Source organism: Salmo salar, chromosome ssa04 (genome assembly GCF_905237065.1).
Source record: "Salmo salar chromosome ssa04, Ssal_v3.1, whole genome shotgun sequence".
Lineage (NCBI taxonomy): Eukaryota > Metazoa > Chordata > Actinopteri > Salmoniformes > Salmonidae > Salmo > Salmo salar.
This window is the reverse complement of record NC_059445.1, coordinates 58,718,769-58,731,701: the sequence shown is the minus strand read 5'-3', so window position 1 is coordinate 58,731,701 and position 12,933 is coordinate 58,718,769. Positions and strand designations below refer to the sequence as shown.

The 12,933-nt window shown below is 42.3% G+C and overlaps 1 pseudogene; it reads right to left on the bottom strand.

Annotated features, from left to right (window-relative positions):
- Positions 1 to 12,933, bottom strand: part of LOC106603488 (rho GTPase-activating protein 7-like) — an 88,274-nt pseudogene that overhangs the window by 15,127 nt on the left and 60,214 nt on the right.

Genomic DNA, 12,933 nt, shown 5'->3' with positions numbered 1-12,933 from the left:
CAGACTCTCTCTCTCTCTCTCTTTATTTTTCTCTCTATGAGGAGATGCTGGTGAGGAGAGAGTGGATGGAAAGTCTAGCTTCTCACCTGCAGAGGGAATCTAGCGCGTCCTTATCCAGGAAACCGTGATCACTCTTTACCCAGTCTATAGCAATGGGGAACCTGCAATCTGAAAGGCAAACAAGGCAAATGAAAGTGTGATATGACACTGTTTGCTATGGATGAGCAAACATGTGGATGTGGTTTGTACTGTAATAGATTGTGCTTGATGGCTTGAGAGAATTCCTATTTAGTATTTACCTTTGTATAATTGCACATACTGGGGGAAGCCGGCCGCTCTCAGCCAATCGCAAGCCTCCTTTGCTTCGATCTCTGCAAACAAAAACAATATTCAAATTCAATTAAAGTTATTAGTCTCCCAAGTGGCGCTGCGGTCTAAGGCACTGATCAGTGCTAGAGGCGTCACTACAGATCCACGTTCGATCCCGGGCTGTGTTGCAGTGTCGCAGCCGGCCACGATGGCGCACAATTGGCCCAGTGTCGTCAGGGTTAGGGGAGGGTTTGGCCGGCTAGGATGTCCTTGTCCCATTGCGCTCTAGCGACTCCTTGTGGCGGCTGGGTGCATGCACGCTGACTTCGGTCGCCAGCTGTACACTGTTTCATCTGACAAATTGGTGCGACTGGCTTCCGGGTTAAGTGAGCAGTGTGTCAAGAAGCAGTGCTGTTTGGCACAGTCGTGTTTTGGAAGACGCATGGCGCTCGACCTTCGCCTCTCCCGATTCTGCACAGGAGTTGCAGCGATGGGACCAGACTGTAACTACCAATTGGATATCACGAAAATTGGGGAGGAAAAGGGGTAAAAAAAAAATATATATATAATAATTTCTGGTCGGTCCATTTTAATAAGAGGGCAAATATATTAAGCAAGCTATTTTGCACTTTAGTTACATTCGCAAAAATATTGCGGACAAAAATAGAAGCAACACTCGTTTTGCTCTCTCATCTCTGAGAGGGTATTCATTAAAGCTGGAATCCTTAATAGTGAAACTGCCATATCCGTTTGAGATATTACAACAACAAAGAAGTTACTGCAAGAAACAAATACTGTTTTCCTTCTGACATCATTGCACGCACAATTTTTTTCCCTTGATGCGCGGAGCTCCCCCAAAGCTCCCCAACTCTGCTTGTCAACAAAAAAAACCAATAACAATGGCCGTGGAGCGGACAGTGGTGCAGTTTTGCCCTATTGCGGATTCCATATTTAAGTGGCTTTGTGGGAGAGGCCAGCCTAATTGCTCCTAATTGGCTAACGGTAGTGTATGCGTGTCAGACACAGAAAAGGCAGGTAAGCATTCATCAGAAGTGGCTTAAAAAGTCCCTTCTGCTCCACACAACCTTTCATGTCCCCTCTGTTCAGGTTCCACCCATCTGATAACTCCCACCATTAACACAGCATCTGCTAACCCCCACCATTAACACAGCACCTGCTAACCCCCACCATTAACACAGCACCTGCTAACCCCCACCATTAACACAGCACCTGCTAACCCCCACCATTAACACAGCACCTGCTAACCCCCACCATTAACACAGCACCTGCTAACCCCCACCATTAACACAGCACCTGCTAACCCCCACCATTAACACAGCACCTGCTAACTCCCACCATTAACACAGCACCTGCTAACCCCCACCATTAACACAGCACCTGCTAACCCCACCATTAACACAGCACCTGCTAATCCCCACCATTAACACAGCACCTGCTAACCCCCACCATTAACACAGCACCTGCTAACTCCCACCATTAACACAGCACCTGCTAACTCCCACCATTAACACAGCATCTGCTAACTCCCACCATTAACACAGCACCTGCTAACCCCCACCATTAACACAGCACCTGCTAACCCCCACCATTAACACAGCACCTGCTAACCCCCACCATTAACACAGCATCTGCTAACTCCCACCATTAACACAGCACCTGCTAACACAGCATCTGCTAACTCCCACCATTAACACAGCATTGTCAGCGACAGATGAAGGAAAGAAGCACACTCTTTCTTTGAACTCGCTGGTATTCCATGAAACCCAGAGAGAGAATGAGAAAATTAAAGAGAACAAGAGAGAACGATAAAGAGTGATAAAAAGAAAAGAAAGAACAAGAGAGAGTTCTTGGAATAAGGCGTCTTTTTCCTAGGCCGTGGGGGTCAGGGGAAGACAGCTGGAGGTTGAGCTACACAGAGCAGATGGCTGAGATATGTAAACGGGGAAAATGAACTGCGAACATCAGTCATCACAAGACCCCTCTGACGCAGGGAATAAGAACTCTGCTGGTCGGACCAGGGTTCATCATATCAACAGCTAGGACGGATCACAAACTGTTAGTGTTAGAGGAGGATGACTTCTGTTCCTGTCTCAGTGTGGGGTTGGATGGGGACAAGGTGGGGTGGGGTGACTTTTGCGGGGGATCAGCTGTATCTGCTGAAGTATCACATAGTTTCAAATAACTGTGACTGAGGCTCTAAAGCCAGGGGTATCTGAATGTGCCCTTCAGGCAGGTCAAATTAAGCCTATGGTGGGATATGTTGTTACCTCCCTATTCATAACATCCTGCACTGAAATGTAACTATACTGTTAGCTACCCAAACAAGCAGTCAGAATGACATCACAGGGCTGAAAAAGGCCTAAGACAGTTGGCCAAAAAGTTAAATTACGGCCAAAAAGAGTGGTAAAATCCCGTACGCCAAAAACAATGAACTTCACAGCGCCTACTGCAATTCATGCACTCATCACCGTTCCACCACTGTATGCGCTGTGCATGACTGTTATACAATCATGGTTATATCAGACTTCCAATTTTAATAAGGCCAAGCAGAGAAAGGCTCTTCCTTTTCCAAATACCTCAGGCTGCGTTGGAGGAAGTTGTGCTTTTGGGCCCGGGTTTCTGATAAGAGATGTATGCTCTCAATTAGACCGCTCCCTCCCTCGCAGTGCCAGTAAGTCGGAGGAACATGTTTCAGGGGTCTGAGAGGGCCGGGATAATGGTGCTACGTTCTCTGCAGGGGCGTGCGTGCGTAAGTGTGACGTGTGTGTGATGTGTGCAGGTAGCAACGACAGCAGTATAGTGATTAAAGGGTCTTCACCTCAGGCCAGCCTTGACTCAGCCTTCAAGCTGCCTCCCAGAGTGGCATCCCAGCACACACCCAACACACACTACACACAGTCACTCAATGCCTGGAGTCACCTTATAAAGTGCTACTACTGTGTGCCCCTCCAGGCCTAGAGGCCTAGCTGTCCTTCTCCAGAATCCCAACGCCTCTATGAATTGATAGACACAAGAAAAGCATCTCGAAGCCATTGTGTGGTATGAAAACATCTCTCTGCTCTGACAGCTTACATGGTTCTGATCTTCAATGTCCCTCCAGAGATCTTAGACTTAGATTCGACAGTCTCAGTGGAATGCAAATACAGCAGTCCTCTGCTTTTAACTGGGATGGCAAGTGTCAAGTGAGGCGTAAAAGTGTTTTGAAAACCTCAAATGTCTATGAACTTGAGTTGAAAACTGTAACTTTGAGTGCTAGGGATGTGGCCTGGTTAGATTTTTAACCATGTCAGAGATGAATGTACAGTATGTATATGTTCTGACATATGACCAACATTTGACCTTTGAATGTAAACCGGAAGCTTGTTTGGAGACAAAGTCATGGAACAGATAGAAAAGAAAACAAAACAGAATGGACAGACACTGGCTATTTTACGTAAATTCTCAGAACCTTTGTCGTTAGTTCTAACCAGCAACGTCAATTCTCCTTTTAATTCTCCTTTGTTGTTATGACGCAACCAGCAGTCTGGTCTCAGAGAAAGTAGTATAATAATGTAAGCCTTCCAGGATGTTTGATATGTTACGTCATCCAATTCGTATGATTTTATACAACTGGGTAAGATGAATGATACTATACGTCCTCTAATTCTTGTGATATTATACAACCCACTCTGTAAATTTGATGCACTTTTAGAGTATATTATTCCAAACAATATGTCTTAAAATGAACAAAATCAATGAATATTTTTAGGGTTTCATAAATTCATGTAAAAATGTGTATTTCAGAATCCAGACATACTCCATATGTTAGAGCACACTATGAGGAGTATAATGACATCAAGATGTTGTCTGTATCATGCACAGTTCACAGATCATAGGGTCTTACAGGAGACATGTATAGCTCTAAAAAGGGCCTACAATTGCCACTTTCGTTATGATTTTCTCTAAAATGGTTTGTGATATAAATGAAAAAAGCATGTCAAACATCCTTCCTCCCAATGAAGTTTCTATGTGAGAATTTTAGGAACAATCTGCCATACCAAAAATAATTTCCGCTTTTGCTGGCGTGGAATCGCCCATAGATGCTCGATGAATCACAAATTCACTTAGCAGTTACATCCAACCGTTGGTCATTCCCATCATGTTTGTGTCCAGTTAGCTCTCCCATGTTCTGTATGACACAAACTGACACTCAGTCAGAAAATCAGAGTTCATATGGAAAAAGTAACAATGACTTTAATATAAAAAATGGCTAGTGATTGTCACACAATAACTAATCCCACTTAACATTTTGAGTAAGCAAAACATCTAGTGTGTCAAGTTAGTCACACAGCTCCACAGTGCTGCCTAATCATTCCATCCACACCAGCCCCTGGCTAGGCTTAGCTCGTTGCATTACTCTCCTGCCAAAGTTGGTATAATTGTTCCTGCGCTCGCCTGTGCTCTGTTGCTTCTGGTTGCTAACAACAGTCCGTGTGATCCACTCATGCCAATGGAAAGAGAGTCAGAGGGATTTTCACTGCTAAAGTTAGAGAACTGTAACTACTCAGAATACAGAAAATATAATTAGTGGAAAAAAGTATTCTAAGAAATACTAGACACAAATGAACAGGTAAATCTCAACTGAACCTTTCCAGAGGACCATCTGCAAATGAGCCAAACTTATGTCTCGGTCTGCCTTCCATCACTATGAATCATGTTGACTGGGTGGAAATACTTGGCATCTAATCATTAAGTAGAACTATGCAAATGACAAGAAGCCAAATCTTAAATGGTGAAACACAACAGTTAGTTGATTTAGAGACCAAATACTCTAATCCATTGTAATGACTGAATGTCTGGTTCCTCTGAAAAGCTAACACCATGGGGAAAAAAACAGAGGTGCTAAAAGTAGCTGGTTTTCTATTATATCTCCTAGTTCATCAAATGTATTAACTACAAATTGTACACTAGATAATGTGATATAACCAAAGATTTATTGGTGTCCATTACTGGGCGTTACAGGAAAGCCACATACAAACCGCCGCCATAGATTTTTTTTAACTAACCTGTTCTTGGTAATACTTTCTTCGTTCTCGATTCTGTGAAAAAAGTATCTTAGAAATGTCATTTTTCAGTTGCAGGTGGGTCTATAATATCCATTGAAAATTCAGGAAGATATTAAATCCATGTTTTGGTAACACTGTGTGATGCTCTGTCATCTACTTCTACACATGGCCATGGCCGCGTCGCATAGAAACGACTAGTTCCTGCTAAAATGCTGGGAAATGCTAGATGTGCGGCAGCTAAGATGGCGAGGAACCTCCTGGGGCGGTACAAAACATGGATTTAATATCTTTCTGAGTTTTCGCTGATGTTTGTAGAACCACCTGCAACTGACATTTCTATAATACGAAGAAAGTATTTCCAAGAACAGGTTAGTTGAATAATCTATAGCGGCGGTGTGTATGGTGCTTTCCTGTAACGCTCAGTAACGGACACCAAAAATCTTTGTACGCCAGATAATATGATATAACCAAAGATTTTTGGTGTCCGTTACTGAGCATTACAGGAAAGCACCATACACACCGCCGCCATAGATTATTCAACTAACCTGTTCTTGGCAATACTTTCTTCGTATTATAGAAATGTCATTTTTTTCACAGAATCCAGAATGAAGAAAGTATTACTATAGTAAGTATTACTATTAAAAAATCTACGGCGGCGGTTTGTATGTGGCTTTCCTGTACCGCTCAGTAACGGACACCAAAAATATTTGGTTATGACATTATCTGGCGTACAATCTGTATCTACTAATTTTGCAGCCTGAACCCATTTAGACCTTAGTGCTAGGAATATGTACGCAGCAGGCAACAAATCCATTATATTTCATACTCTAACATTATAACTGACATTCATATAAACAATTTATAGGCACCTGCATGAAGAATACAATAAAACACTCCCACGTAACATTCAAACCTTCAGGCCAGAAATAAAATATTACATTTGTACTCTGTAGGTCTACATTCTTCAGATGTCATTTGAATATTTTATGTTGACCTTCTTTATAGTATACATTTTCTTAATTTTAGAGTAAACAGAAACATAACTTTTGAATCTATGCCAAAACAGTCAACATTTCTCATTTAAATAAGTATATTTTAAAAGCCTGTTGCAAAACTATATTGGCTTCCATATGTATTAGTCAAGAGACGGATGCTCATGTGCTGGTACATAACGCCTCATATCATCTGAACTCCTCACCTCATCTTGAGCATCAGCCTCATGAACCTCACAGCTGACATCCTATCAGGTTAGTGGCTCTCTGAATATGTTAATACATCTACGTTGATATTTGTCACTGTCCTAGAATTTGTTATACTATTACTGAAGTAAACAGAATAAAAGTTGTTACTTACTTGTAATCAACATGGTGCTGTAATGTTGTCATATATTTAACTCTTTTAAAGAATGAGCAAACTACTCACTCAAAAAATAAATAAAAATGATACAAATCAAATCTAAAACCAATATTGAAGACAAGTCCAGTTCTCTTGGTCATTTAGGGCATCATAGTGAAATCAGTAAAGCGTTTCCACATTCCAGCCGCCTTTCCCTCCCCTGCCTGGACCATACCAACTGCACTTAACGCTCACTTTCCCTCCCCTGCCTGGACCATACCAGCTGCACTTAACGCTCACTTTCCCTCCCCTGCCTGGACCATACCAGCTGCACTTAACGCTCACTTTCCCTCCCCTGCCTGGACCATACCAGCTGCACTTAACGCTCACTTTCCCTCCCCTGCCTGGACCATACCAACTGCACTTAACGCTCACCCGAGGGGGAAAGTTTCAAAATGATATCATGGATGACCAAGGCTGTTGACTTTGAAAGCATGCCATGGTATTCAGAATGTATTTAACACACTGACAACTAGTAGAAATGTAGCATCTGATATAAAATAGTCATTTTAAATTAGCTAGAGTATCCCCTCCCCCCTTAAGAGAGTGTGGTTGATCCCATGACATTGCCCTGTAGGTACTAGGCTAGAGTGACCCTGGTTTTAATCTCTATGGAGTGACCAGACAGCGATTTCCAAACCTCAGACTCCGGTCATGAGGGGATATTTCCCCTGTATAGTCAGACTTGATAGTTAAAATGAGATGTAGCAGACATTAATCAGCCCATCAAGGTAAACAATGAAAAACTCTAAGACAGTTAGGCCTCAACCAAGAACATGGTGAATTTCCCTCCCCACATGCTACATATGAGCATGTATTTGTATGTAATACTGAACAATGTGTGCTTTATGCAATTCCCTCCAATATCCAGATGCCACATTTCCTACACATTAATGTCCTCACTTTCCTTGACAAAATGATTCATATTGACACTATCTTTTCTGATCCTACTACAAAAACAATCAACCCATTTTTGTCATTAGAGCGCACTCAGGCACACATTCAGACATTTTACAATAAATGTACCTTGAAAGTCTAATTATTCCCTTATGGTACCTATCTCTAAAACACCAACAAACACCATGTGGTCCGACCCTCTCCTGAAGCCCCTATCACATCATCTTGTAAAAGGCGGCCATTGTTTCAAAGCAGCAATGGAACAATGAGAACTCTAATGATGACCCTTAAAGCACCATGGATGATGACAGAAACCTGCGGTGCTAATAGTTCTCCACTCCAAGGCTTCATCAGGATTCATTCCTAGGTAAGTCATTAGTGGTAATAGGTTCATTTACAGTATAGGTGTTTGATTAGGATCTTTTCAATGTGGAAACCCTTGGAGAGGTCCACCGCCTCGCTGCATTAATTCACAGCTGAACGAAAGATTGAAAGAAATGTAAACAGCTAATGACTTTCACACAATAGCGAAGATACAGGACTCATGGTCCCCTTAGCAACCTTCCTGGAGCGCTTAGCTTTCTAATAAAACCTGGGTCCTGAGGGTGCTGCAGCACCCCCTGAAAAATCTGAATTAATAAGAAAAATGATTCACAAAGGTAGTGCACTGGGCCTTTACTAGTCCTGTATTAGTGGACCGATATATAGCCTTCGGCGAAACCCCCACCCCCAACTATCTTAAAGCGGCTATGTGTCATACTATATCACAATGCAGACTTAAGTTTTGTTTTTTTCCCTCATGAATTTAAAAATGCTTCTGATTCATGTCTATGTAATCGACATAACATGTCAGTCTGTTATAAAATGTTCATAACACTGTCATGACACATATTTACACCTGTTGTGACATATATTCCGTTATTTTATGGCTGGTTGTGACGCCTACTTAAGAGTGTCAGAACCCACAAAACCTACCACACAAGGCAAAACATTCCTTTACACCATAGCCTACATGTCAACAGTATGTTTACGTTATATACATTTTTTATATAACATTGACCATATTAAATGATCACTGTAATTGCACACACATTGATGTCAGACATGCACCTACCCCAGTGATCTGTTGGTGATGACTGGGATGAACGCAGGAGCAGATTTCAGGAGCAGAACAAGACACCCTCTTTTTGACTGATGACTGATATAAGGGCATGTACGTGATAGGCCTATCTGGCTTATATGATTATGATGGTCATAATGCTTCTTGACAATGTCATAAAGTATATTTTTTCAGCCCAAGTAAAGTGACACAGGATGGTCATAATGCTTCGTGACAGTGTCAAAGTGTATTTTATACAAGTTATTTAAAATATGGTGAGAAATTACATAAAAAAACGAAGTATTTAAGAGACAAACTCAAATGAAAGTAAACTTGGCAGGGAATTTTTTTGTTGTTGAATAAATGTGGGTTTTGACACTCTTATGTAGTTGTCATAACCAGCCATAAAATAACACAATATGTGTCACAACAGGTGTAAATATGAGAGTCATGACAGTGTTATGATCATATTATGACAAGTTAGTTAGCTGTTATGACATATGACATGGTTATGACAGTGTCATAAAGTGTTATGACACTGGGTGTCAAGCGAAGTGTTACCTAATAAAGTAATTGCATGGAAGTACCATTCATCATACATGATTGGGGATGTGCACTGCAGCCCTTCTCCCATCACACAATCTGCTTTAATTCTATACCTAATACACTATATTAAACATATTTGCTGCTCTTGAATAGTTTGAGTTCTGTGGATGTTTTGAAGCTTGCTGTTATGTAAGAGATATTATGACATCTGGGCTTTCTTCCTGAGGACCACAACTCCTACATGCTGAAGTGATAGGGATTAACAAGGATGAAAGGATTGCTGCTGCTGATATTAAAGTCTCTCTCTCTCCCATCAAATCAAACATAACCATGACGACAGTCTGATCTTACTGAAGTCAAGTAGCACCTTGACAACGCAGATCTTTTTCTAAATACACTATGTACAGTCAGCTTGCCTTACAATAAATGCACATCACAGAGAAATTGGCATATTGAGACATGGAACCAGTCTGGAACTAAAGAAACCACACTGAATACTACTACAAAGAAGATCATTACACATCTTCTCACTTTACGATATGAGCTTGGACAGGTTGGGTGAAAATGACCAGGCTACAACCATTATGGGTCTATACTGTATATCAAAGACACACATCCAGAGGTCCAGTAACATCTTTCTCCAAGCCATCATTCATAGAAATGACGTAATCAGCATTAGAATCTTTGGGTTGATGAAATGATGTTACTCCAACAGCTGTGGCAGACCGGCCAGCAGCCATCCGCTCTGTTCTATTGTCTGGTTTTTATTACAGCTCTGAAGTATTTACATTGACTGTGATTATGGCAAATAGCCCAGCCTCTGTATTGGAAACTGTTAGATCCATCCATGAGACTGCTCTAAAGCAACACTAGTGACATGTTGGTAGGTTTAATACAAAGTGTGTGTAGTTACTGCATGTGAAAGTTAGAGGACACAAGTTACCCTGTCCTCTTTTGTGTGCTAGGTCATAAAACTGAGAGGCTCACTTGGGCCTGACCTCTGCGCTTGGCAGCTGCTGAACTGTTTGCCTCTGGTCACTGTTGTCTAAGATTACACAAGAACACACTTCCTTTTCCCAAGCAAGTTGAGGAGGGCGTCAGAATAGGAAGAATTCAGCCCCGCTCCCAGCGGAGTGTATGTGCGTGTGTGTATGTGTGTGGTTATGAGAGTGTTTACTCTCATGAGCTTTGTTTTTTATTTGTGTTTACTGTGTGCACTTTTGATTGATGTGTGTTGATTTGTGTGTGTGTGTGTGTATTTCTGTCTGTAATCTGAGTTGAGCCTCTGATCTTAAGGCTGGTATTTCCGATGCTGCAGGAAGCGCTCTCTCTGTCTCTAGAACTGTGTCCCCTTCTACTCACCACCCTCTCCGCTGACTGTACTGCAGCTCCAGTGGTGGCCAGGTCCCTATTTCTCCATCTAGCCTCTGTGTACAAATCAACCTGTCCTGAACACACTGGGCGCCTCTTTACTGGAACCAGCAAGCACGGAGCACACTCACTGACAACCCCCTCCTTGCTAAAAATAACTTTTAACTTTAGCAGAAATATTTTATCAAAGCTTTGATAATAATAATAAAAATACAACATTTTTGCCTCTTTGTATACCCTTTAGGGACAGGGGTGGCGGTGTGGAATGAAGCCTGTGAAAAGAATTAAAGCATTAGACATGGAAACTGGAAATTGCATAGCTGACCTCCATAAAGGTAATACCAAACTCATGAAAGGCCCTGGTCTACCCTGCATTGCCCTGCCATGGTCTGAATGTTATTGTATAATAGTGGTGAGTTTTCAGGGCCTGTTTGTCTCTGGCTGTACAACATTTTTATTTCACCTTTATTTAACCAGGTAGGCTAGTTGAGAACAAGTTCTCATTTGCAACTGTGACCTGACCAAGATAAAGCATAGCAATTCGACACATACAACAACACATAGTTACACATGGAATAAACAAAACATACAGTCAATAATACAGTAGAACAAAAGAAAACAAAAAGTATATATACAGTGCGTGCAAATGAGGTAAGTTAAGGCAATAAATAGGCCATGGTGGCGAAGTAATTACAATATAGCAATTAAACACTGGAATGGTAGATGTGCAGAAGATGAATGTGCAAGTAGAGATACTGGGGTGCAAAGGAGCAAGATAAATAAATAAATACAGTATGGGGATGAGGTAGTTGGAAGGCTATTTACAGATGGGCTATATACAGGTGCAGTGATCTGTGAGCTGCTCTGACAGCTGTTGCTTAAAGCTAGTGAGGGAGATATGAGTCTCCAGCTTTAGTGATTTTTTTCAGTTCGTTCCAGTCATTGGCAGCAGAGAACTGGAAGGAAAGGCGGCCAAAGGAGGAATTGGCTTTGGGGGTGACCAGTGAGATATACCTGCTGGAGCGCGTGCTACGAGTGGGTGCTGCTATGGTGACCAGTGAGCTGAGATAAGGCGGGGCTTTACCTAGCAGAGACTTGTAGATAACCTGTAGCCAGTGGGTTTGGCGACGAGTATGAAGCGAGGGCCAACCAACGAGAGCGTACAGGTCGCAATGGTGGGTAGTGTATGGGGCTTTGGTGACAAAACGGATGGCACTGTGATAGACTGCATCCAGTTTGTTGAGTAGAGTGTTGGAGGCATTTTTATAGATGACATCACCGAAGTCGAGGATCGGTAGGATGGTCAGTTTTATGAGGGTATGTTTGGCAGCATGAGTGAAGGATGCTTTGTTGCGATATAGGAAGCCGATTCTAGATTTAATTTTGGATTGGCGATGCTTAATGTGAGTCTGGAAGAAGAGTTTACAGTCTAACCAGGCACCCAGGTATTTGTAGTTGTCCATGTATTCTAAGTTAGAGCCGTCCAGAGTAGTGATGCTGGACGGGCAAGCAGGTGCGGGCAGTGATCGATTGAATAGCATGCATTTCGTTTTACTTGCGTTTAAGAGCAGTTGGAGGCCACGGAAGGAGAGTTGTATGACATTGAAGCTCGTCTGGAGGTTAGTTAACACAGTGTCCAAAGAGGGGCCAGAAGTATACAGAATGGTGTCGTCTGCGTAGAGGTGAATCAGAGAATCACCAGCAGCAAGAGCAACATCATTGATGTATACAGAGAAGAGAGTCGGCCCGAGAATTGAACCCTGTGGCACACCCATAGAGACTGCCAGAGGTCCGGACAACAGACCCTCCGATTTGACACACTGAACTCTATCAGAGAAATAGTTGGTAAACCAGGCGAGGCAATCATTTGAGAAACCAAGGCTGTCAAGTCTGCCGATAAGAATGTGGTGATTGACAGAGTCGAAAGCCTTGGCCAGGTCAATGAATACGGCTGCACAGTAATGTCTATTATCGATGGTGGTTATGATGTCGTTTAGGACCTTGAGCGTGGCTGAGGTGCACCCATGACCAGCTCTGAAACCAGATTGCATAGCGGAGAAGGTACGGTGGGATTCGAAATGGTCGGTATTCTGTTTGTTAACTTGGCTTTCGAAGACCTTAGAAAGACAGGGTAGGATAGATATAGGTCTGTAGCAGTTTGGGTCTAGAATGTCACCCCCTTTGAAGAGGCAGATGACTGCAGCAGCTTTCCAATCTTTGGGAATCTCAGACAATACGAAAGAGAGGTTG